This window comes from Syngnathus floridae, chromosome 4 (genome assembly GCF_059516105.1).
Source record: "Syngnathus floridae isolate MCC-2025c chromosome 4, RoL_Sflo_1.0, whole genome shotgun sequence".
NCBI classification, from domain to species: domain Eukaryota; kingdom Metazoa; phylum Chordata; class Actinopteri; order Syngnathiformes; family Syngnathidae; genus Syngnathus; species Syngnathus floridae.
In genome coordinates, this window is record NC_142416.1 from 3,051,520 (window position 1) to 3,075,976 (window position 24,457).

Consider the following 24,457-nt stretch of genomic DNA (forward strand, 5'->3'; position numbering starts at 1 on the left):
ATGCGTGTGCCATCATTAGAAAATAATGCAGGGCGTTGCCAAAATAAATCAAAATTTTGTACATAGCAATGTCCATTTTCGAGTGCAAATGTTTCTAGACATTGATCTATACCGCAGAGCTGGCTGAATCTCTCTGAGCCGCTCCGTGGGGGTGGGAAGATGCTGCAGAGTACGCAGTGGTAATTATTCATGGTCAATTGTCTTGACAGTCTTTTCACATTACCGTAATTTTCGGACTATAAACCGCACCGGACTATAAGCCACACGCTAAAATTTGGGGATATTTTAGTTTTTTTTGTTATATAAGCCGCACCGGACTATAAGCCGCACGTGTGCACGAGTTATTTACAAAGAAAGACAGTACACAGAAATCATTTTTAAAGTTTTAATAACATACTTTAACATGTCTTTCTAAATGTTGCCTGCGACGCAGCAGTAGTACCGCAGCAACGCGGAAGTGTGCACGCGAGTTATTTACCAAGAAAGACGGTACACAGAAAGCCTTTTTAAACTTTTAATAACATACCTTAACATTTCTTTCCAAACACTGCCTGTGACGCGGCAGTAATACCGCAGCAACACGGAAGTAAAACAGCACTAATAGGGCTGGATTAATAAAAACATACCGGTAGAAATCACTGAGACGCGGCGGTAACACAGCAGCAACACAGTAGCACAGCACTAACAGGGCTGGTTAAAAAAACATACCAGTAAAAGTAAAAAAGAGCCAGTAAAAGAGCCGTCTTCATCTTCTTCCTGTGCACTGAAACCATCGAAGTCTTTCTCCTCAGTGTCCGATTGGAATACCGTTAGATATCCTTCGCCACACACTTTCTCAGTCTCTCTTTCGTCGTTGCTTTTATGCATTTCTTCTAGCATTTTCCATGATGAGGGTCTGTTCATGCTAATTTTATTCATGCATGAAGCGCTAAGTTACATTAAACTAGCGAGCTACACGTATAGCTCCAGAGTAGACATGACTGGGAAATAAAGAAAGAAAAGGGTGACGCAATACGATGACAACAATGGGCCAAATAGACTGCCTTTAACTTAAAAGCGGTATAATATGCATTTCTTTTGTCCCCCATAATGAAGGTTTGTGTATAAAAGCTTCCTTTCAGTAATGTCCGTCTTGATCTCGTTCTGTCTCTACTTTGTGTGAATTATACGGCACTATTTGCCTGGCGGATGGACATGCGATCAACACACCACTTTTCTCGCCAGTGACCGTGTCACATATCATTCCGCCCAGCAAAGCGGTGCCGCACAACAGCGGTCGGTCCACAGCCTTTTTACGAGTGTATAAAAGTTATCAAGTCATCACAGAAATCACTGAAAAAATCCTTTTTAAGCCGCACCGAACTATAAGCCGCAGGGTTCAAAATTTGAGAAAAAGTTGCGGCTTATCGTACGAAATTTGCGGTATTCATAAAAATGCGTTCATATTATTCATAAAAATTAAATATGCAAAGGAACTGCAAGCAGGGTTTCCTACATAATCATGGAAAGCAGAGGTGTGAGTAAGTTCACATATGTGCAAGTCACAGTAGGTTTCAAGTCTCAAGTCATTGTCATTGTGGTCAGGAGTCAGTTAAGTCCAACTTTCTAAAATCCCACCCAGGGACAAGCGCTGTGACTTAGCTTTTGCAATAAGCACACACGCCGTGCTATAGTTTGTATGTTTCTGTATCAGTCCCTATCAAATAAACCATTAAAAAAAAAGCAACTTTTATCCAGAATACTCAGTTGTGTTAACACCAGAGCACACACATGCTTCCATCAATTTCTCCTTACTACGTCAACAGCTGATGTGATCACTCAGCAGTTTTCAGTAAGGTGTCCAGTTTGCTTATTGGAAACTTCATGTGATATTTGTGAGTCTTTCTCAACACCTCATCTTCTTAAGTAATAGTGTTGATCAGGGATGAGAATCTTCCGCGGATCAGCGTATTTCCGTGTTTTTTTCCATCGGGAATATCATTTTCGTGAATTGTGTAGGTCCGTTGAGAAAATTGTTTTTATATGGGGGGGCTGGCAGCAGTATTGCGACAACAGCCGCCTTATTTTAGGCAGCATTTTGGCGCTACTTTCGTCACATCATTTGTCTACTCATTTGCCTAATTAGCAAAAGTTTTAGCCAGCATGGCGAAAGTTTCAGAGAAAAAAGACGAGGATCGTGCCAGGGAAATAGACAAGCCGAACGGGATTAGGAACTGCTTCAGATGGGCATGGCTTGAGAGCAGTGTCATCTTACAACTCGGAATACAGTCCGTAACCACCTGCCTGACGGAACATATCCGTAAATTAGATGTCCCGGGGAAGGTTTTGTGCATTCTTTGTCAAGATGTGATAAGCTATGGAGGTCGCAGCGCTTCGAACATTAAGGAGCACATCAAAACAAAAAAAACACAAAGGTACGTTTTTACTTTTACAAGCATGTGGGTAACATGATGTTACATGTAAGCTAATGTTAGGCTATTGTCATGATATCGTTAAAGAACAAATCTTCAATGATAGATAGATAGATAGATAGATAGATAGATAGATAGATAGATAGATAGATAGATAGATAGATAGATAGATAGATAGATAGATAGATAGATAGATAGATAGATAGATAGATAGATAGATGTTGCAAAAAATTAACAGTTTTCATCCAAATGAAAAACTCCAGAATTGATTGTGCCATTTTGATGTATTATATTCACCTTGGTAGCCCACCAAGCAGGAATATTTTTTTAACAAAACTGTTGAAATTGACTGATGAAATTAATGGTTTTGGGGTTGCTCTACTGCCAAAATCCAGGAGTTTCCAGGGAGCTTTGCCCCCTGAGCCCCCTCTGGGGCATTGCCCCTGGCCCCTTGTGGCCCCCAATAGCGACCTGTAGGCTCTGTGGCCCCCAATGGGGCATGCGGCCCCCAGACCCTGGCTACTTTTCAGTGTTTTTTTTATTTGCCGCTCTCATCCCTGGTTGATGCTTCAGAGCTTTTCCAACCATTGCTCTCAAATGAGTCAATTTGTTTATTTCTTTCCAACCCCTTTTCTTAATGTTTGTAGCTGTGAAAAAGTCCATAACATGACAGGGGTCCATCACCAACCTCATAACCTCCGTTCTGTGCAGACTAAGGATATGGGTTACTGGAACCATGTCCCGTGGTCTGATGAGACCAAGATAAACATATTCGGTTCAGATGGTGTCCAGCGTGTGTGGCGGCAACCAGGTGAAGATTACAAAGACAAGTGTGTTTTGCCTACAGTCAAGCATGGTGGTGGGAGCGTCATGGTCTGGGGCTGTATGAATGCTGCTGGCACTGGGGAACTACAGTTCTTTGAGGGAACAATGAATGTCAACATGTACTGTGGAATACTGAAGCAGAGCATGATCCCCTCCCTCCGTAAACTGGGCCGTGGAGGAGTATTCCAACAGGATAACGACCCCAAACACACCTCCAAGATGACCACTGTCAAGGTGATGGACTGGCCAAGCATGTCCCCAGATCTAAACCCTATGGGGCATCCTCAAGCAGAAGGTGGAGGAGCTTAAGGTCTCCAACATCCACCAGCTCCGTTATGTCATCATGGAAGAGTGGGAGAGGATTCCAGGGGCGACCTGTGAAACTCTGGGGAACTCCATGCCTAAAAGGGTTACGGCGGTGCTGGAAAATAATGGTGGCCACATAAAATATTGACATTTGGGTCCAATTTTGACATTTTCAGTTGGGGTGTACTCACTTTTGTTGCCAGCGTTTTACACATTCATTGTTGTAATTTGAGTTACTTTGAAGTAACGATACATTTACTTTGCTATCCAAGCTCTACAGCAGGGGTCGGGAACCTACGGCTCACGAGCCAGATATGGCTCTTTTGGTGTCTGTGTCTGGCTCGCGGACAAATCTGACATTTGTTTACACAATTGAAGTCATGAATAATTGTGTTATATTATCAAAGTAAAAAATAGACCTACTGAAATCAAAATGTTAAATTAGCGTTCTAATTTAAATAAAATATAAAATATGATCATGTTTGCAATCCATCCCATCTGTTTTCTACCGCTGAAATTCACGGTTGCGTCATATCAGCCAATCACAGCTGCCCTTCAGTGTACAGAAGGGTGACGCCAGGTTGGACAATACGGTGCCTATGGGGTTGTGAGAGGTAAAATCCCATCCGCTTTATTTAAAATTTCAGCTAGCTAGCTGGTGTTTGCCAGGCAAGCAAGAAAGATGGCAAAGAAAAAAAAGATGACGATTACCGAACATTTCAGAGTGAGTGGACCGAAGAATTCGCATTCGTGGAGAGAGGAGGCTCTGCTACGTGCCTCATATGCAATGACAAAATTGCATCAATGAAACGCTCCAATATCAAGCACCACTTCGAGACACGACATGCTACATTTGCAACCATATACCCAGCTGGAAACAGCAGAAAGAGCTCCAGAGGAAGGTCCAATCTAGCAACTCCGTGTATGGGCCAGACAAGGTGACTTTAATTCAGCTAGTTTTGCTGGCGCATTAGCAATTGTGAGGAACGGATAAAAGACATGCCTCTGTCAGCAAGAACCATTCATGATCGGGCCATTATGACTGATGAGAGCCTCAACGCCTGCATGAAGCTCAACCTCACCGCATATCAATCAGACTACAAAGCCATCAGCAAAACAATGCAGCCCCAGAAGTCTCATTATTGGTGAGTTTTTTTTTTTCTAGGCTTCAATATAAAAACTTTATTAAAAAGAATACATTAGTACACTCAAAAAATCATTGGGCTTAATTAAAATACATGCATTTAATTGTATTTAGCGTATTGTTTTTTTTTAAATGGTATGACTCGCTCTGGAAATTATTTTTAAAAAATGGGCATTTATGGCTCTGTCCGCCAAAAAGGTTTCCGACCCCTGCTCTACAGTGACTACTTAACATTGTCTCAAAGTGTCATTTCTTCAGTGTTGTCCCATGACAAGATATAATGAAAACATTGCAGAAATGAAAGGGGTGTACTCACTTTTGTGAGATACTGTATATACCGTAATTTCCGGACTATAAGCCGCGCCAGCTAAAATTCGTGGATATTTTAGTTTTTTTCTTACATAAGCCGCACCGGACTATAAGCCGCACGTGCACACGAGTTTTTTTACAAAGAAAGATAGTACACAGAAAGTCTTTTTAAAGTTTTAATAACATACTTTAACATGTCTTTCAAACATTGCCTGTGACGCAGCAGTAGTACCGCAGCAACACGGAAGTGTGCACGCGAGTTATTAACGAAGAAAGACTGGGCACAGAAAGCTTTTTTAAAGTTTTAATAACATACCTTAACATTTCTTTCCAAACACTGCCTGTGACGCGGCAGTAATACCGCAGCAACACGGAAGTAACACAGCACTAATAGGGTTTGATTAAATGAAACATACCGATAAAAATCACTGAGACGCGGCGGTAACACAGCAGCAACACGGAAGTACAGCACTAACCAGGCTGGTTCAAAAAACATACCAGTAAAAGTAAAAACAAGAGCCGTCTTCATCTTCCTCCTATTGTACTGAAACCATCGAAGTCTTCCTGCTCAGTGTCCGATTGGAATCGCGTTAGATATCCTTTGCCTCACACTTTCTCAGTATCTCTTTCGTCATCTAATCTTATTCATGCACGAAGTGCTAAATTACATTAAACTAGCGAGCGACACGTATAGCTCCAGAGTAGACGGGACCACGAAATAAAGAAAAGGGTGCCGCAATACAATGTCATCAACATCAACTGCCTTTAGCTTGAAAGCGGCATCATATGCATTTCTTTTGTCCCCCATAATGACGGTTTGTGTATAAAAGCTTCCTTTCAGTAATGTCCGTCTTGATCGCGTTCTGCTTGATGCGCGAAATGTTGTAAACACAAACTAGCACGTCTTCTTCGGCGCATTATCTCTTCTTCATCTGTCTCGCCTTTGCTTCCTGCTAGAGCGCCCCATGGAGGCCGGAGGCCGTAAAAATCCATAAGTACGCTGCGCCGCCATTTAAGCCTCAGGGTTCAAAGCAACCTTCTGAATAAAATGCATTAAAAATTCACATTCATGACAACTTGTTTTTGATGAGCAAAATGATAGAAGAATTTAAATGCTGATTGATTGGGTTTTAATACAATGCAGATGGTCCAAACAGCGCCACTGCTTTGTGTAATCTCTGAGTCACATGGCAGAGTAAGAGAAAGGGTTTAAGCACAGGAGTCAAACTCAAGGCCCGGGGGCCAGACACGGCCCGCCACATCATTCTATGTGGCCCGCAAAGACAAATTGTGCATCAAATTCGAGTGTCATTACTAGAATTGCAAATTTTCTTCACTTTTAATCATATCTTTTTATACAAATATTTGACGAGTTTTTACTCATCTGATTTGAAAACGAGTTATTTGTCAGTTTGTTTTGTAGCTTTTACTGTATTTAATATGAGGTGCTCGTACATTTATTTGGGTTGACGGTCATAATGGCCCTCCGAAAGAAGCTATGACTACAATGCGGCCCGCGAAAGAAATGAGTTTGACACCCCTGGTTTAGAGCCCTTTGACGCAGGTCACCTAGCGTGCATTCCTACTAAAGCTCATAAATAGTATTTTTGTTGTTGTTTTTTTTCTTCAAGATACCGCACAACAGTAGTCCACAGCCTTTTTACGAGTGTATAAACGTGATCAAGTCATCATAAAAATCACAAAATTTTTTTATACAAGCCGCACCTGACTATAAGCCGCAGGGTTCAAAATTTTGGAAAAAAGTTGCGGCTTATAGTCCGGAAATTACGGTGTGTATATATATATATATATATATATATATATATATATATATATATATATATATATATATATATATATATATATATATATATATATATATATATATATACACGGTCCGGCAAAATGATCTGACACATTTGTAGATTTAATAGAATGCAAATAAATTGAAGAAACAAATACATACGTTTTTTTTATTTTTGAAAAGTACATATAATGCCATCTTGTTGTGTTTCATTTCATTTTCATTTTTTTTTCGAATAATGTTATTTTTAGTCTTACTGCTGCCACATTTTCTGGAGTTATGGCGGTGCGAGTTCGGATGGTTGATTTTCGTTTCAATGCTTATCCACTGGCTCTGAAGTTAGTAACCCATAAGAAGATCGTGTTTCAGGTACGCAGGTACGGGATCATGTCTATCAAGTCTGAAGCGCAAACGAAACCCTCGTTGTGTTGCAGTTACAGATTCGTTCACGATAAACGTTTCCACAATAAAACGCGATGCTCACCGGTCCAATTGTTGGCAACTGAAACGAAACAAAATAACATTATTTGAAAACGAAACGAAAATGAAACAAAACAAAAAGGCATTATATGTACTTCTCGAAGATACAACAATTTTTTTGTTTCTTTAATTTATTTGCATTTTATTAAACCTACAAATGTGTCAGATCAGTTTGCCGGACCCTGTATATAGATAGATAGATAGATAGATAGATAGATAGATAGATAGATAGATAGATAGATAGATAGATAGATAGATAGATAGATAGATAGATAGATAGATAGATAGATAGATAGATAGATAGATAGATAGATAGAGAAAAAGAGAGAGAGAAAAAGAGAGAGAGAAAAAGAGAGAGCGAAAGTGAGAGCGAAAGTGAGAGCGAAAGAGAGAGATATACACATACATGTATATATATAGAGAGAGAGAGTGAGAGTTCGGCACGGCCATGGAGCCAGGCCTTGTACACATGGGGCCCGGCCAGGCTCAACCTGAAAAGGAAATGTGGATCCCCTTTCCCATGGGGTCACCACCTGTGGGAGGGACCAAAGGGCTCGAATGTGCAGTGAGCTGAGCGGCGGCCAAAGGCGGGGACCTTAGCAGTCCGATCCCCGGCTGTAGAAGCTGGCTCTAGGGACGTGGAATGTTACCTCTCTGGCAGGAAAGGAGCCAGAGCTGATACCAGACCTGTGGTACCAGTCCCGTAGAGAGGGGTTTGACTCTTTCCTGCAGCAAACAGTGTGAAAATCTGTCAATTGAGCAAGCTCAACCTTATTGTTATTGCAAGATTCATCGGACTACATAAACATCGACTTATCATTAACTTACTTTAATAGAAGTGCTTTTAGTGGTCACCCTTAAGTTTCTGGCTGCTTCATTGTTTCAGTTTTTGGCGACTTGTTGCATCCACTCACACACTCGATCCAGCTTACACAGAATACATTGTACGTAGTCAAATCAGACTTATTTTCATCATTAGTGCAGGACTCTAACTTCGCTATTTCTTTTTCTTTCTGAGATGTCACTCTTTCTCGGATGGTCTCTCTCTTTTTCTCTCTCTCTCTCTCTGACTGTCAAAATTAAAAAATAAACCGCACCGCACAAAAAAGCCGCAGAATTCAAGTTGTTTTTTTTGGCAGTTTACAAACAATGGTTGTGGTTATCGACTTTATGATATTGCATTTTCAACTGTGCATAACACATCTGATGTTTTCCCTCTGCAGCTTCAAGCTTGGGCCTTCAGTAATGGAGTAGGCTTGCTGAGTGCCCTGCTTGCCTTCTGTATTTACTGCTTCCACCTCAGCAGTGTAAAAAGCAAAGATCCATGTCCGAGAGAGTCCATTGATGAATATGGTTGTCCTGAGGAAGTCCTGCTTGTAAGTTTCTTGATGCCGTCACACTGCATTTTCAACACCTGAAATATGAAGAACAAGTATAATTGTACTTTGACTTACCAGTGCTCCTACTTACAAGTTTTGGGAATTATGAAATGTCGTCAATTGATTTACTTGTTCAGTAATCCCTCGTTTTTCGCTGAGGTTACGTTCCGAAAAGAACCAGTAACAGGTGAAATTCATGAAGGAGAAATCTTTATTTTTATTTCCATTATTATACAGATATACGTAACACTGAAACCAAAGGACTTGTTTTCAGGCCCAAGCATTTGTTTGCCAAAGAGAAGTAAACACTTTCTTCCAGGTAACTACAGTAAAATAATCATTTTAATCATCAGTACGTACTGTATAGTGCGCCTCTGCGGCCTGTAATGTCTTTTTCATCTGGAGCCATAACACAATGCACTGTGAAAAAAATCCATGAAGCAGTGAGGCCATGAAAGGTGAACCGTGGTATAGCGAGAGATGACTGTATTGCAAGCCCAAAAGTCAACACATTATTACTAGAATTAGTACAGGAAACTGGTCTCACTATCTATAAACAAAAACAACACAAAAACAACCATAGCTGCAGATAAATGTATGTCCATGGAATAAAAATTAGATAGCAATATGAAAAATAGTAATATAAAAACAATAAACACCAGAAAGCACTAAAACAATGCAGGGTCCTATGTTAAGTCAAAATCCATAGAACAAAATTGTGTCAAGACACATTTAAAAAATAGACAGATACGGAACAGGAAGTCATTCCAAACAGAGGCACTGGCAATAGAAAAAGCTTGAGCTCCTCTGAGCCTCAGCTTAGTCCCTGTTACCTTCAGTAGTGTCAGGTCAGACCAAATCGGCAAGTTTCTCCAGGAGTTTTTCTCCAGGGTCCCCTTAGGCCAGAAGTGCTCCAAGGCTGATAGCTTATCCACCTGCACCAGAAAAGTCAGGATGCCTCCTGCACACCTCCCTGTTAAGATGTTCCAGGCATGTTCCACTGGCAGGAGGCCCCAGGGATGATACGCTGGAGGGATTATATCTCTCGGCTGGATTGGGAACGCCTTGGGAAACCTCTGGAATAAGTCGCTGCGGAGTGGGCGGTTTTATCCTTTCCTGCTGAATCTGCTTTAGTGCTTTACGGTATTTATTGTTTTTATATTACTGTTCTTATATTTTTATCTGATTTTTACTCAATAGACATAAATTTGTATGCAGCTATGGTAGCGCATTTATGGCTGTGCTAGCAAACCCAAACAGCCCACCCACAGAAATCAACTGTACTGATTCCTCTTCTTTTTATTGCGCTGTGGGAGTAGTAGCCCCCACGCAAAAGAGCGGAAGTCTCTAACAGCCACATTCTGCCCTGCCAGTAAAATATGGGATCCACCGCTGGACCCCTTTGTTCAATTTAGGTGATTTGTCCACTAGTGCCTGTGAGTCTCGAACCCCAAAGTTTCATACTGCCATCCCCTGCCCAATTTACACAGTGGCATTTGTAAAGATGCTTTGACTTTAGAACTTAATTCATACTCATCGTTAACATTTGCGCCTTTTTTAACCCATCTGCCATTTTGATGTCCATATGGCGCTAGAGTAATGTCATTCCTATCATCAATGAGTAATGTCATTCCCATCATCAATGTCACAATGAAAATTGGAATTATTATCATTGTTAACGCCTGCAGCATCATCCGGGATAAAAAGTGCCATGTGGGTGTTCTTTTGATCAGTTGGGGGATGGGGTGGTCGTATATCAAATCATAAGGGGCCCATTGACGAGTCCCCTAAAAAACTCTTTAAGTCCATTTTTGTATTGTATTGTACTTGAGTGGGTTTCTGTTGTGTTGGAGCAGGCCTTGTCCCTGCACCACCTACCTCTCTGTGAGATGTGCAGTGACGAATGAGTTCCGTCTGGTTCATGTCGACTGTTTTCTGATTGTCGGTGTGCAGCTGTCCCACGACTTGTATCATTGGTTCTGTCATATCAAGTGCAACGTGTGGATACAGTGGCAGCGCAGACTAAACAGATAAGTTTCATGATTTGTTGTCAATCGGGAGAGTTAGCTTTGATCATGTTTTCTCAATTACCCCTGTTCCTGCGTTTACAGGCATACTCTCTCTGGTCACTGGGATTTGCTCTTCAATTGTCACATATGAAATCCTTAATGAGTATTTTGCAGCAGTGTCGTAATACTTTTGACGTCAGTACGTTCTACAACAGTAGAGCACATGCTCCAAACGCATGCCACTTGTTCTCATCGCAGACAATAACAAGGAAATACGACTCGGCTCATTCTACATCAATAACTTTTGCAAAGGCGGTGGCCCCCATTTTCGTAAAATGCACTCTAGATCTCCCTTTTCCTTTTTCTACCTGTTTCTTTATTTTCTTTTTCTGTTTCCTCATTACCTCTTCCTTCTTCATTCTTTCTTTCACTCAATTCCATATTTCCTTCTCTGCATGATTGAATTTATGTTCTCCTTTTTCTGTAACTTACTATTTCTGTGATTTTTCTTGACCTTATTTCTGTCTTTCTTCCTTAACACAAGACTTGAGACAAAATGTCTGCAAACTTCCCCTACACAGTAGTCATAATATTTTTTTTTTACAGTGCTGTAGTTGGATCGAGCGAGATATCCAATTGATTTCAGAGGGCCCCAAAACTCCCCTATGTGTGTTCCCTCCACTTAACACCAATTGATTTACCTCAATACACACTTTAATATAGCATGGTCTATATGCAGAACTTCAAGGACTTCTGCTTACCTTATTTTAACAGCTTTATATAGTTATATATCAAACTGTTATATATTTACTTGAAAACACAGGTTATAGTGTTAAATTAATAGAGCAAGAAACACTGCTGACTTGTCATCCACTGCTCAACGGCTATCTCTTTATTTAAACGTTTTACAAAAAGGACATAGACATCATGACTATACAATATTGGCTTGTCCCATTCACATACTTAGAACAACATGAACAATAATGTATTATTATTACTGTCTTTTTAGACATCTACGGATTTTTGGTTCACAAAAAACTCAATTACACACAATGATAATACAACACGGTCACATTCCAACGTAATAATAACATGTAAAGTACAGTGGTACCTCTACTTAAAAACTTAATTGATTTTGCGATTGGGTTTGTAAGTAGAAACGTTTGTAAGTAGAAGCAACGTTTCCCATAGGAATCAATTAAAAGCAAATAATGCCTCCCGACTCCAAAAGTCACACATTTTGCCTTTTACTATGTGCAAAACACACAGAAAACTAAGACAACAGTTTTAGTTTTACTTTTTCAAAGTTTTGTTACAAAAGATAAATGTTACTTTATTCTTGACCTCCTAACTTTGCTTGGGGAGTGGCGAACCTGTTCTAATTTTCTATACTAGCTAAAAATACCCCAGAGAAAAGACAGAAAAAGTCAGGCTAATAAATGGCCGACTGGGGCGTTGGTTCAGAAGTCGAAAATCGGTTCGTTAGTAGAAGCAAAAAAATTGCGAGGCTCCGATTCGTATTTCAAAAAGTTCCCCAAGTATAGACGTTCGTAAGTAGAGGTACCACTGTACTCAAACATATTGTAATGCTGATTTGTAAGGCTTTACGCACCTGCAAAAAAAAAAACTGTTTAAAGCGTTAAATTAATTGAGCAAGAAACACTGCTGACTGTCGTTCGCCACTTCTCAAGGCTATGAGGGGAAATGTCATCTTTTTGGGATTGATTTGACCCACATGCAGGAAACCAACTCAGAAGTTCAGAATGAGTGATGAGTGTTTATTGGAGGAGATGCGGTGGAAGCAGAGCGGGAGGATCTGAGCCAGGAGCAAGGAGCGGGAGCAGCAACGGCGGAGCGTGTGGAATTCAGCCAGACGGGGTGGATCTTGGCGGTGAACCGTGGAGGGAATCTGCGAGCAAAATACACAAGACTTGGTCAGAGGATTCGACGTGGCTGTGGCGGAGATCTTACTGCAGACCGCAGGATCAGGAGAACGTGGCGTCGATGAGCAAGAGGTTATCGAGGAGCTAGAGGCACAACCGTGGAGGTGATCACAACAGGTAGGACACTCAGGCGACGAGCGGTTGACAGCGTGCTCCTTAAGAGCCCTCCTTTAATGAGCCTGATGAGCCGCACCTGGGCCCTCTGCCAGTCTACTCACTGTTGCTCCCTGTGGAAAAAGGAGGTACACCAACCCGGACCCTGACACCACCCCGCCCCCTCAACGGCCGCCACCCGGCAGCCCAGAAGAGGAAGACGGGAGCGATGACCAGTAGTCCGAGATGAGGGCAGGATCGCAGACGTAGGAACGGGGCACCCACGACCGGTCGACGAGGTACTGCCACCCACGGTCCTGCTGACGGGCATCCACGATCCGTCGGACCGGGTAGACCGGGTCGCCACCAAGATCCCGGGCAGGAGGCGAGGGCTCGGCCGGAGGAAGGAGTGCGCTGGACTCGACTGGCTTAATCTGTGAGACGTGGAAGGTGGGATGAATCCGGAGGCTCAGAGGCAGACGGAGATGGACCGCTGAGGGACTAATCACCGCCAGGATCTCATACGGCCCGATGAAGCGGGGGGTCAGTTTCCGTGACACGGACTTGAGGGGGACATCCCGAGAGGAAAGCCAGACCTTCTGACCTGGGGAATAAAGCAGGGCAGGCGTGCGTCGCCGGTCAGCATACCTGTGGTTCTGCTCGATGGAGCGGCGAAGGGCCTGAACGGTGTTGGACCAAACATTCTTGCAGCGCCGTATATGGTAACGAACCGACGTGACTGCGATCTCCTTCTTGTCGGCCGGGAAACAGCAGAGGTTGATAACCCAACGAGACTTCAAATGGAGAGAGACCTGTGGCAGCGGAGACCAGGGAATTGTGGGCATACTCCACCCATGGAAGATACTTGTTCCACTCAGCCGGGTTATCGGAGGTTAGGCATCGGAGCGGGGCCTCAAGCTCCTGGTTCATGCACTCGGTTTGCCCGTTGGTCTGGGGATGGTAGCCCGACGTCAGGGAGACCTTTGCATCCAGGGCCGAGCAGAATTGTTTCCACACCTGGGAAATGAACTGTGGACCTCGATCGGACGGGATCTTCTGTGGAATGCCATGGAGACGGAATACGTGCTTGATGAGAAGTTGAGCTGTCTGGAACGCAGAGGGGAGCTTCTTGAGCGGTACAAGATGACAAGACTTGGAGAAATGGTCAACGATGGTGAGGATGGTGGTCATTCCCTGTGATACGGGCAGGCCCGTCACAAAATCCAACGCAATATGGGACCAGGGACGCTTTGGTATGGTGAGATGCTGTAGAATTTCAGCTATGGGAGGACTTATTGCGAGCGCAGATGGGACAGGCAAGAACGTATTCCCTGATGTCCTTATGGATGGATGGCCACCAGAAGCGTCTGGTGATCAGCGCAATGGTGCGACTGGTTCCGGGATGGGCTGTGAATTTGGCAGAGTGAAACCAGTGAATGAGGCGGGAGCGGACTGTGGAAGGAACATCGGTCTTCCCGTGCGGGCCTGTGCCTGGATCGGGTTCCTGAAGCTGAGCCTGAGCCACGAGCCCGACATCCCAGGAGAGGGAGCCTACGGTGCAACTGGGGGGAAGGATGGGAGCTGGTTCCTCCACTGACACGCCGGGAGCGAATTGTCGGGACAAGGCGTCTGGTTTGGTGTTCTGGGAGCCTGGACGATCAGAGATGGACAAATTAAAATGAAAGAAAAACAAGGACCAACGGTACTGTCGAGAATTCAAGTCAAGTCAAGTCAAGTCAAGTCAAGTTTATTTGTATAGCCCTAAATCACAAACAGTCTCAAAGGGCTTCACATAGCCAAAAAAATGACAATTATTCTCAAAGCATCCCCTGATCATAAGCTCCCAAAAGGGCAAGGAAAAACTCAAAAAACCCCTGCCAGGGGAAAATGAGAAACCTTGAGAAGGGACCACAGATGGAAGGATCCCCCTTTCAGGATCACCAGGTTGTAATGGATGCAGAGAGTGCACAAGTAATACATAATATGAAAATCAATGAAAAAATGGATGTCGGAGGTGCCCTCGATTGTCCTGGCCGTGTCTTCAAGGGGGGGGGGGGGGGGGGGGGCTGTCGAGAATTCAAGCGTTTGGCCGGCTGCAGATACGACAGATTCTTATGGTCTGTCCAAACTAATACAGGTTGTTCGGTGCCCTCTAACCAATGGTGCCACTCCTACAGCACAAGCTTGATGGCCAGAAGCTCTCTGCTGGAGTTAAACGTCGGGAGAAGACAGCTTTCCGTCAGTGTCCGAGCGTTGCGACAAGATAGCCCCCAATCCTGTGTCCGAAGCGTCAACCTCCAGGGTAAACTGCTTGCAGGGATCTGGATGGATCAGGATTGGTGCCTGTGAGAACTTCTTTAGAGCGATGAACGCGGCGTCGGCTTCATGAGTCCAGCTGAAAGTTATCTTGGTTGAGGTCAAGGCTGCTAGGGGAGCGGCTGACTGTAATTGCGGATGAATCGGCGGTAAAAGTTGGCAAACCCGAGGAAGCGTTGGACCTGGTTGCGGTTCTCTGGAACAGGCCAGTCCAGGACGGCCTTGATCTTATTGGGGTAAGGCCGAACTTGACCTCTCTCGAGAATGAATCCTAAGAACGTGACGGACTGTTTGTAGAACCCGTATTTCTCAGCCTTGACAAACAGGCGATTCTCCAGGAGATGGTGCAGCATCAGGCGGACATGACGGCAATGTTCGGAGAGGTTCTGTGAATAAATGAGGATGTCATCGAGGTAAACAAAGACAAATATGTCGAGAAAGTCCCGGAGTACGTCGTTGACTAGGGCTTGAAACACTGCAGGGGCGTTGCAAAGTCCAAAGGGCATGACGAGGTATGCGGAAGATCGCGTGTAAGTCGGCAAGATAAGCTTGCTATTGCGGCGACAGAGACGCAGGTGAAATTGGAAAATAGGTGAGCGGATGAACTGAAGAACATCCGCTGAACAAGTAGCTGGTTTTCATTTCCAAACTTTACGCCATGCCGCCCAAAAAAAATGAGGGCTACGATGAACTCAAATCATCCATTGACTTGATACGGCAAGACCTTACCACACGCTTAGAGCAGCAAGCCACCCTGCTCCAGCTAACGTCTGAACTAACGGAGCTTAAGAAATTATCCAAGGAGAAAGATGAGAAAATCCTGTCGCTTGTACGGAGAGTAGATGCACTGGAGCAGTACTCCCGACAAGAAGACCTCATAATCACTGGTCTTAAAACATCACACCGCTCCTATGCCAGGGCGGCGGGTCCTCCGGATCCCTCGACAGATGACTCTCCATCGGACGAACTGTCAACGCTTGAAAATCAGGTAGTACAGTTTTTCGAGAGTAAGCATATGGAACTCCAGAAAGGAAACATTGCCGCTTGTCACACACTCCCAAGAAACCGAAAACGACCAAAAGATGCTCCGAAAATTATCATTCGGTTCGTCATTAGGAAACATAAAGTGGATCTTTTGAAGCAAGGGAGGAAACTAAAAGGAACGGGTGTTTACCTAAATGAACACCTCACTACGAAGAATGCTGAGATAGCCTGGAACGCACGCAAACTGAAGAAGGAAAACAAGATTCTCGCAACGTGGGTCAGAAACTGCAAAGTATGGATTAAAACAAACGGAGCAACACCAGAAGATGTCAAAACCCTCGTTGTGAGTGAACTGGAGGAACTGAAGATCTATGGCCTGGTGCAACCTAACATCTGCAATGGCTGAACTGATGACCATAAACTGGTACCTATTGGACCCTCCTGACGAGAATGGTGGATTACAGCGGAGCACAACATGGCAAACAGAAACTGGCGGGGAGGACATCCAACTCAGGTAGACCGTCCCCTTACACCCTTCATGCCATCCAGTGACACTCTCAATAATGCAGGAATTTCTGTCCCAACGAATCTAGACTATTATTTAATTCATTTGACCTAGAGAATGTTACTGCTGGTATTTATGAGTCCTTCTTGAACCCAGATACTAATTACACTTCCCTAAAATCTGTTGAATTGTCATGCGAATATTTTTCTGAAGATATGTTTAACAAACTGTGCAATACTCCTCCTGGCCACTGCCAAACAAATGTATTCTCCACTGTCCACTTTAATGTACGGAGTATCTCTAAAAATCATGATGGTCTGCAAACCTATTTATCAACCTTAACACATTCCTTTTCAGTAATAGCTCTTACTGAAACCTGGATGGTTGATTATACATCTAGCTACCCTCTCTCTCACTACACTCCTATACACTCATCTAGACCAAACAAGCAAGGTGGAGGAGTCTCACTGTATGTGAGTGATAATTTCAATTTCTCTCCCAGGAAGGATCTAAGTGTTAACTTTGATATGACTGTTGCAGAATCTGTGTTTATAGAACACACTTGCTCACTTATAAACAACAAATGGACAAACTTAAACCACAATTTTGACTCAGATTCTTCCTTGTTTTGTTTTGTTATTTTCTGTTTACAGTTCTTCTGTTCCCTTTTAGCTATTCCTATCTGGTGTCTCTTTGATTGCTTCAACATCGATAAGTGTCTATTTTGTTTCGCTTGTTTCTTATTTTGTATCGTGTATCTGTTTATGTATGTATACATACACACTCGTATATATGCATATATAAATATGACAAATTAATATTTAGCTTGTTATGCTTTTGTTTATTTACTTATATAGATATATTTTTTTTCTTAAACACTTGAATGACATTTGACTGCACAGCACATTGTTTGTTCTGCACTTTGTTTGTATATATAACAGGAGTGGAGCTCCTTACAAGCCCTAGGCTTCGTCTCCCTCCTTGCACTGTTATTGCTATAATAATATGTGCTAAACAATAAATTAAACTAAGTGGCCCAGCGGGGTCTTGAAAGCGGTCTTCCACTCATCACCCTGGCGTATCCTGACCAGGTGATATGCATTTCTGAGATCTAGCTTGGTGAAGACGGTGGACTCCTGGACGGGTTTGAATGCTGATGAAATGAGGGGAAGAGGATACCTGTTCTTGACGGTGATGAGGTTGAGGCCACGGTAGTCGATGCAAGAGCAGAGAGTCTTATCCTTTTTGCCCACAAAGAAGAAACCTGCCCCCAGGGGTGAGGAGGAAGTGCGAATGATGCCAGCGGCCAGTGATTCATTGATGTACATCTCCATAGCTTGTCGTGAGATATTGTAGAGTCTACTGGATGGTAGTGGGGCTCCGGGAAGAAGCTCTATGGCACAATCATAAGGGCGATGTGGCGGTAAGGATGAAGCCTTGCTCTTGTTGAAAACCTGCCTTCGGTCATGGTATTCTCTGGGCACTTGTGAAAGATCAATCGGACCTGATTCCTCAGGTGCTACTAGGGGCGCGTGAGATAGCACTGCAGACTGAAGACAAGAGGACAAGCACATCGTGGACCAGGACTCAATACGGCACTCTGACCACTCTGATCTGGGGGTTGTGTCTCCGGAGCCAGGGGAACCCAAGGACAAGGGTCGACTGTCTGATTGGAAAGCCATGAAATGAAATTAGTTCTCGATGGTTGCCAGAAATGAGCAGCTCAACGGGTTTGGTGCGTTGGGTTATGCTGGAGAGTCCCCTCCCATCCAGGGCAGAGACAGAGAGAGGAACTGAGAGAGGTTCCATCTCGATCTGGGCTCGGGAGATGAATTCCTGGTCGATCAGATTTCTCTCACACCCCGAGTCGACCAGCCAGTTAGCTTGTAGCTATGGTTGTGGACAGAAATCATGGCGGGTAGGGAGAAGCGAGGAGACTTAATACTTGGAGGATGGTCCGGCGGTCCTCCTCTCATGACCGTCGGACCCTCTCTTTTGGGCGAATTGGACAGCTGGCGACAAAATTATCCGGGGAGCCGCAGTCGGGACTCTCAGGGCTGCTGCAGTTCCTCTGGAGATAGTCAAGCCCGGCCAACCTGCATGGCCTCGGGCTCTAGAGAGGACTGGTAAGGTGACTGCCCAGGTGGACTGGGACTGGCTAAAAAGGCCTGTGATCTACCTTCCGTTCGCTCCCGTCGGGAGCTTCTCCGTCTCTCCCTAATCCGATTGTCCAAACGAATGGCCAGGGAAATTAGGTCGTCCAAAGTGTCTGGTCCTTCCAGGACTGCCAATTCGTCTTTTAAGGACTCATCCAAGGCTTGAAAGAAAGCCGTTTTCAAGGCTACAGGGCCCCACCCAGACGCAGCTGCTAACGTATGGAACTCAATAGAGAAATCTGACACGAGGTTGTTCCCTTGCCTAAGCCCCCACAACCGGCGAGACACACCGGTCTGATCGGTCTCGGTCGAAAAGGTCTGCTTAAATTCCTTTAAAAACTCCACGTAAGAACAAAATGCCTGCAATCAGAAAATCGGGCTTCTGCCCATCTTAGCACCTTGCCCATTAGGAGTCCCAAAATAAATGAGATCTTAGCTCCATCGTGGGAAAAAGACTGAGGAGATCAATTAAAAACTAGTACACATTGCAGGAGGAAACCTCCGCAGCTACCACCCTCTCCGGAGAACTTCTCCGGATGAGGGGAACGAACCTCGCCAAAGTGCAGACTCTGCGGCAAGACGGAGGTGCTCGTGGCGCCAGCTGGCGGCAAGGAGGTTTCTCTGACCTGGGTGTCTTGAAGTAATCTGGTCACTTGTTGTAGGTGAATGTTGGTTTGCTGCTGCTGCTCCAGGAGGGCTTGGAGAGTGGACTCGTGGGACTGGAGTTGCTGTTGCTGTTTGGCAAGGGTTCGTCTGAGTGGCTCTGCTGGGTCTGATTGGCCTGAGTGTTCTGTCATCGTTTTGGTGATTGATTTGACCGACATGCAGGAAACCAACTCAGAAGTTCAGAATGAGTGATGAGTGTTTATTGGAGGAGATGCAGTGGAGGCAGAGCGGGAGGATCTGAGCCAGGAGCAAGGAGCGGGAGCAGCAACAGCAGAGCGTGTGGAGTTCAGCCAGACGGGGTGGATCTTGGCGGTGAGCCATGGAGGGAATCTGCGAGCAAAATACACAAGACTTGGTCAGAGGATTCGACGTGGCTGTGGCAGAGATCTTACTGCAGACCGGAGGATCAGGAGAACGTGGCGTCGATGAGCAAGAGGTTATCGAGGAGCTAGAGGCACAACCATGGAGGTGATCACAACAGGTAGGACACTCAGGCGACGAGCGGTTGACAGTGTGCTCCTTAAGAGCCATCCTTTAAAAAGTCTGATGAGCCGCACCTGGGCCCTTTGCCACTCTGCTCATGGTTGCTCCCTGTGGAAAAAGGAGGTACACCACCCCGGACCCTGACAAGAATGCTGCGCGCATGTGCGTTAAACTAAAGTCGTTGGTGTTTCCTAAAGGTTATCTCAGAGTGCCACCTGTAAGCAAAGAAATAATCACACACATGAATTCACAACATTGTGATCCCACAGTGGGCACCCCCCCACACGTCTAAAGGACCAATTAACTAACCGTCCCTTTGTGGTGTTCCGAAGTTCTCATTGGGTGAGTGTAGGAACACACACTTGTCTATCGCGTCAGCGACACAACAAAGAATTTATCCCGACCAAAATTGTCTACCGTATTTTTCGGACTTTTTTCATAGTTTGGGTGGGGGGGCGACTTATACTGAGGAGCGACTTACATGTGATTTTTTTTCACAAATTTTCAAAATTCAAAAAGAAAAAAAAAGTGAAACCGCGATAAACGAACCGCGGTGTAGCAAGGGATTACTGTAGTTTGAACTGCAAGTGACGTCAGCGGCGCGGCGGTTGTTTACATAAAGGCCAAAGGATTCGATCATGGGATGACGAAGATGATGAAGGGCCCCACGTACTACCGGCATCATTAGCGGCTTTGTTTGTATGTGACACGGAGGACGAAGAGTTTGAAAGATTTAATGATTTGGAGTGACACGGAAGGTTTGAAAAACTATTATGGCTTTTATGCACCGGTCCTACTCTACGGAGCTCTCTTTCACCTCCGTGGATGGAAGTCGGTGGCCGGCGCTCAGCCGGGTGGCCGTCCAGGGACGGTGGATGGGGCTCGGACATGGCTTTTACGCACGCCCAGTCCTATTTTATGGAGCTCTTTTCCACCTCCGTGGCTGGAAGTGCCACCTCCGGGGATGGATGTCCACGCAGCCACACGCCTGGAAGTCGACGCCGGTGCTTGGGGTCGTGTGGCGGTGAACTATTTATGTTATAGTTATTTGATATATTTTATTTTGTGTAGCAACTTGTATATGTTTTTATCGTTACAGTTCAGTAGTTGTTGGCTCGTTGAACTCTTGCTTGTTAAATAAAGAGCCGTTTACCAAACCCACGTCTTTCCTGGTACTTTAACGCTACAATATAGTTATATACTAATCCATGGAATAACGACGAGGCTGACGTCAGCGGCGCACGCGCGACGTTGACAGAGGACAAGGAATTTGATCGATGGATTTAATGATTTGGAGTGACACAGATGGTTTGATAATATTGTTGTTTAGATGATAGTTATTTGATATATACTTTATATATCATTATATGGGTCTGTGGAATATTTAGACGTCAACGGCGCGGCGCAGACGCAGCATCATTTCCATAAAGGACAATCAATGGATTTAATGAATTGGAGTGACACAGATAGTTTGATAAACGTGTTATTTATGTAATAGTGTTTTGAATAACACTGAATGTTACGCCAGGCCTGTTCTCAGGTCTTCGTTTGTGTTTATGTCACGTTAGCATACCTATCGTTTAGCCTGTTGTTGCTTGTTCATGTCTGTTCTTGGTGTTGGATTTTGTCGAATAAATTCCCCCCAAAATGTAATTTATACTCCGGAGCGACTTATATATGTTTTTTTTTCACTTTATTGTGCATTTTATGGCTAATGCGACATATATTCCGGAGCGACTTTTAGTCCGAAAAATACTGTAATTACATTTCAACAAAAAGTTGTGCCTTGCTGTTTGTGTGTGATTGTGCGTGTGTGTGTGTGTGTGTTCTTGGTTGGCAGCCTCAAAGATAATTGTGTGAGGCCAGTTAGCAAGGTCCTGTTACGTTGTTAATTCAGGATTGGTTATGGCCTTCCTTTACACTCAGCTAAAGGCCTCCTCGCTGGAAGTCTGGTGCTGTCAATCTTTCCGACAAGCCGTTGTGACGCGGTCCGGGTCGAGCCGCCTGGCTGAGCCATAAGCCGGCTAACACTCTTGTGTTTGTAAATTTCCATTTTCAGAAACCAAGTTGCTTTTCTTTTCTTCTTGCTCACAGTCTGCAGTAGTCTCGGGGTGCATTCAAAGACTACTCATACGGTTAGAAAACTCATCAATTTCACCAAAAACACAATGACGAGTGCGTGATCACATTGCGGGGAGTACATGGAAGTATAAAAAAAAGACAATGAATAATAATTAAATGTGGAAATTAAGGCAATGTGAAAAGTGTTCATTTATTAATGATGATTTCATCACAAAACTTTACTGATGTAACCAATGCGCGGCACCCCAACCCATGTGATGAGTTAAAAAGTCTCAAGGCATAGGGAAGACATGAACCCCTCACCCTCTCCATAGAGCAAGTCAAGTGTTTTTAGTTGCTGGTAACTAATGTAGCACTAGATCACATTTCGACCATTACCAAAATGTTTTCATAACCCTTCTGATAAAACATCAACTTACAACCCGTTGAATGGTACCGTTAACAGCCTTACGACGTCTGTATCGCTTTTACTGTCACAAAAAATGTTGATGGTGGCAAAAACCCTGCCACATCAAAATGTTTACTAGTATGTGCTGGGTTCGTCAACATTTATTAAGAATTTCACAAAGGCAGAGAGCTGCCTTCACTGGCAAACAACTTCTTCAAAAGGAAACCAGAAACAGAAAGTGTGGCTAAGATTCACGATCTTTCTCCAGTCTGGTCATGCCTTTTATTGAGGTCAAACAATGGGTGGAGTTTAATGCTTAGTTTCTCAAACAGTAAAGACATCTCATGACTACTCCCATGACTTCAGAAAAACAAGGATGTCATTGTATAAAGCGAGCAGTATGGACATCTCATGATACACATGACTTTACTTAAACCAAGACATTTGTCTGGTTCACACATCTCATGACTAGAAAAACAAGGGGATTATTGTTTTAAGCAACTCATGACTCCAGTCATATGCTCCTGAGCCAGTCACACGCTCCCGAGTCATGAGCACAAGGTCGAACTATCACACACCGCAAAGGTCTTCCACACTTAGATACATAGAATCTAATGATAATATTTGACATATTTCCTAAAAGTATGCTTTAAGGCATACGTCACTTACGCCTTTCCTTGCAAAGACAAAAGTTGATGCAATCGTCTACGTGCAATTACTGCTGGCTTAAGCTCCACAACATCTGATCAAACGGCTGAAAGATGTTGTAAACATAACAAAAAAATAACATTAATAATCATGGTGGTTGTCAAAGTGTGAGAGTGAAATTTGAACCTATAATTAACCGGGTTTAGCAGTTCAAGCACAGCGATTGCTCTCGCCCCTATGTACATGTACATATAAATGTAATTGTGCAGAATTTGAACTTGTGTCTCTCAAGCGATTTACAGCAACACAAGGTGGAGAGTTACCCTTCCCTCTCCTGTATCAGCCGTCATTCAAGGGATTCATGGCAAAATAGGGTTGGGAGCTGCCGGTGATGCTCCTGTATCAAAGTCAAAGTCAAAGTCAGCTTTATTGTCAATTTCTCCACATGCCAAAGACACACAAAGAAACCGAAATTTCGTTCCCCCCATCCCACGGTGACAAGACATGGCTCACAACAGACAAACAAGTAAACAAGTATAACAAAAGCGTGCTGAATAAATAATGAATAAATAACACAACAATAAATAAATAAATAAATAAGAGGAGCAGGAAAAAAAAAGGAGCAAGTGCGCGTACAGCAGACATTCCCGAAAATAGCGCAACAGTGCCGCACGCTACGCAGAAGGGGGTAGCGAGTTCAGGGCCCTAACAGCCTGGAGAAAGAAGCTGTTGGCGAGTCTGGTGGTGTGGGAGCGCAGGCTCCTGTACCTCTTCCCAGAGGGCAGAAGGTCAAACAAAGAGTGAGCCGGGTGACTCACATCTCTGGCAATCGAGGTTGCCTTGCGGGAGAGATGGGAGGTGTAAATGTCCTTCAGGGAGGGGAGCGAAGCACCAATAATATTACCAGCCGTATTCACTATGCGCTGCAGGGCCTTCAAGTTTTGTTCAGTGCAGTTACCACCCCAGACAGCGATGCAACTGGTGAGGACGCTCTCAATGGTGCCACGGTAGAATGTAGACAGGACTGCCTGAGGAGCACATGCACGCCTGAGCTTCCGCAGGAAGTACAGGCGGCGCTGAGCTTTCTTTGCCAGTGACGAGGTGTTAGCGGACCAGGAGAGGTCCTCACTGATGTGCACCCCAAATGTCAAAATGTCACTGTCACTCTCTCTACTGCTTTCCTCTTCCACAACGCTTCTTCACACTCTTCTTCACACTCCAACACCCAAGCTGTCACAATACCAGCAACTACTCCAAAAAGTAAAGTTTGCTTATTTACTAGGATTCGACTCTGCCTTGTACCCCAGGGTACAATCAAATCCAAGTTGGTTATTGTGAGTGATGGGCAAATTACTTCCAAAATGTAATAACAGTTACTAGTTCCCTTTCACAAAAAGTAATTGAATTCGTAATAGAATTATTCCTTCACAAAAGTAACTACACTGCTCAAAAAAATTAAAGGAACACTTTGAAAACACATCAGATTTCAATGGTGAATTTTTTTGGGGGGGATATGTATACTCATA

At 44.1% G+C, this 24,457-nt stretch overlaps 1 protein-coding gene across 6 annotated transcripts in view; it reads left to right on the top strand.

The window, feature by feature from the left end:
- LOC148398583 (uncharacterized) overlaps positions 1–24,457 on the top strand; it is an 83,325-nt gene that overhangs the window by 33,083 nt on the left and 25,785 nt on the right. For all 6 annotated transcript variants that reach the window (XR_015857809.1, XM_088372326.1, XM_088372329.1 and 3 more), the window contains one exon: positions 8,503–8,655. The gene's annotated coding sequence lies outside the window, so the exon portion shown is untranslated. The remainder of the gene's footprint in view (positions 1–8,502; positions 8,656–24,457) is intronic.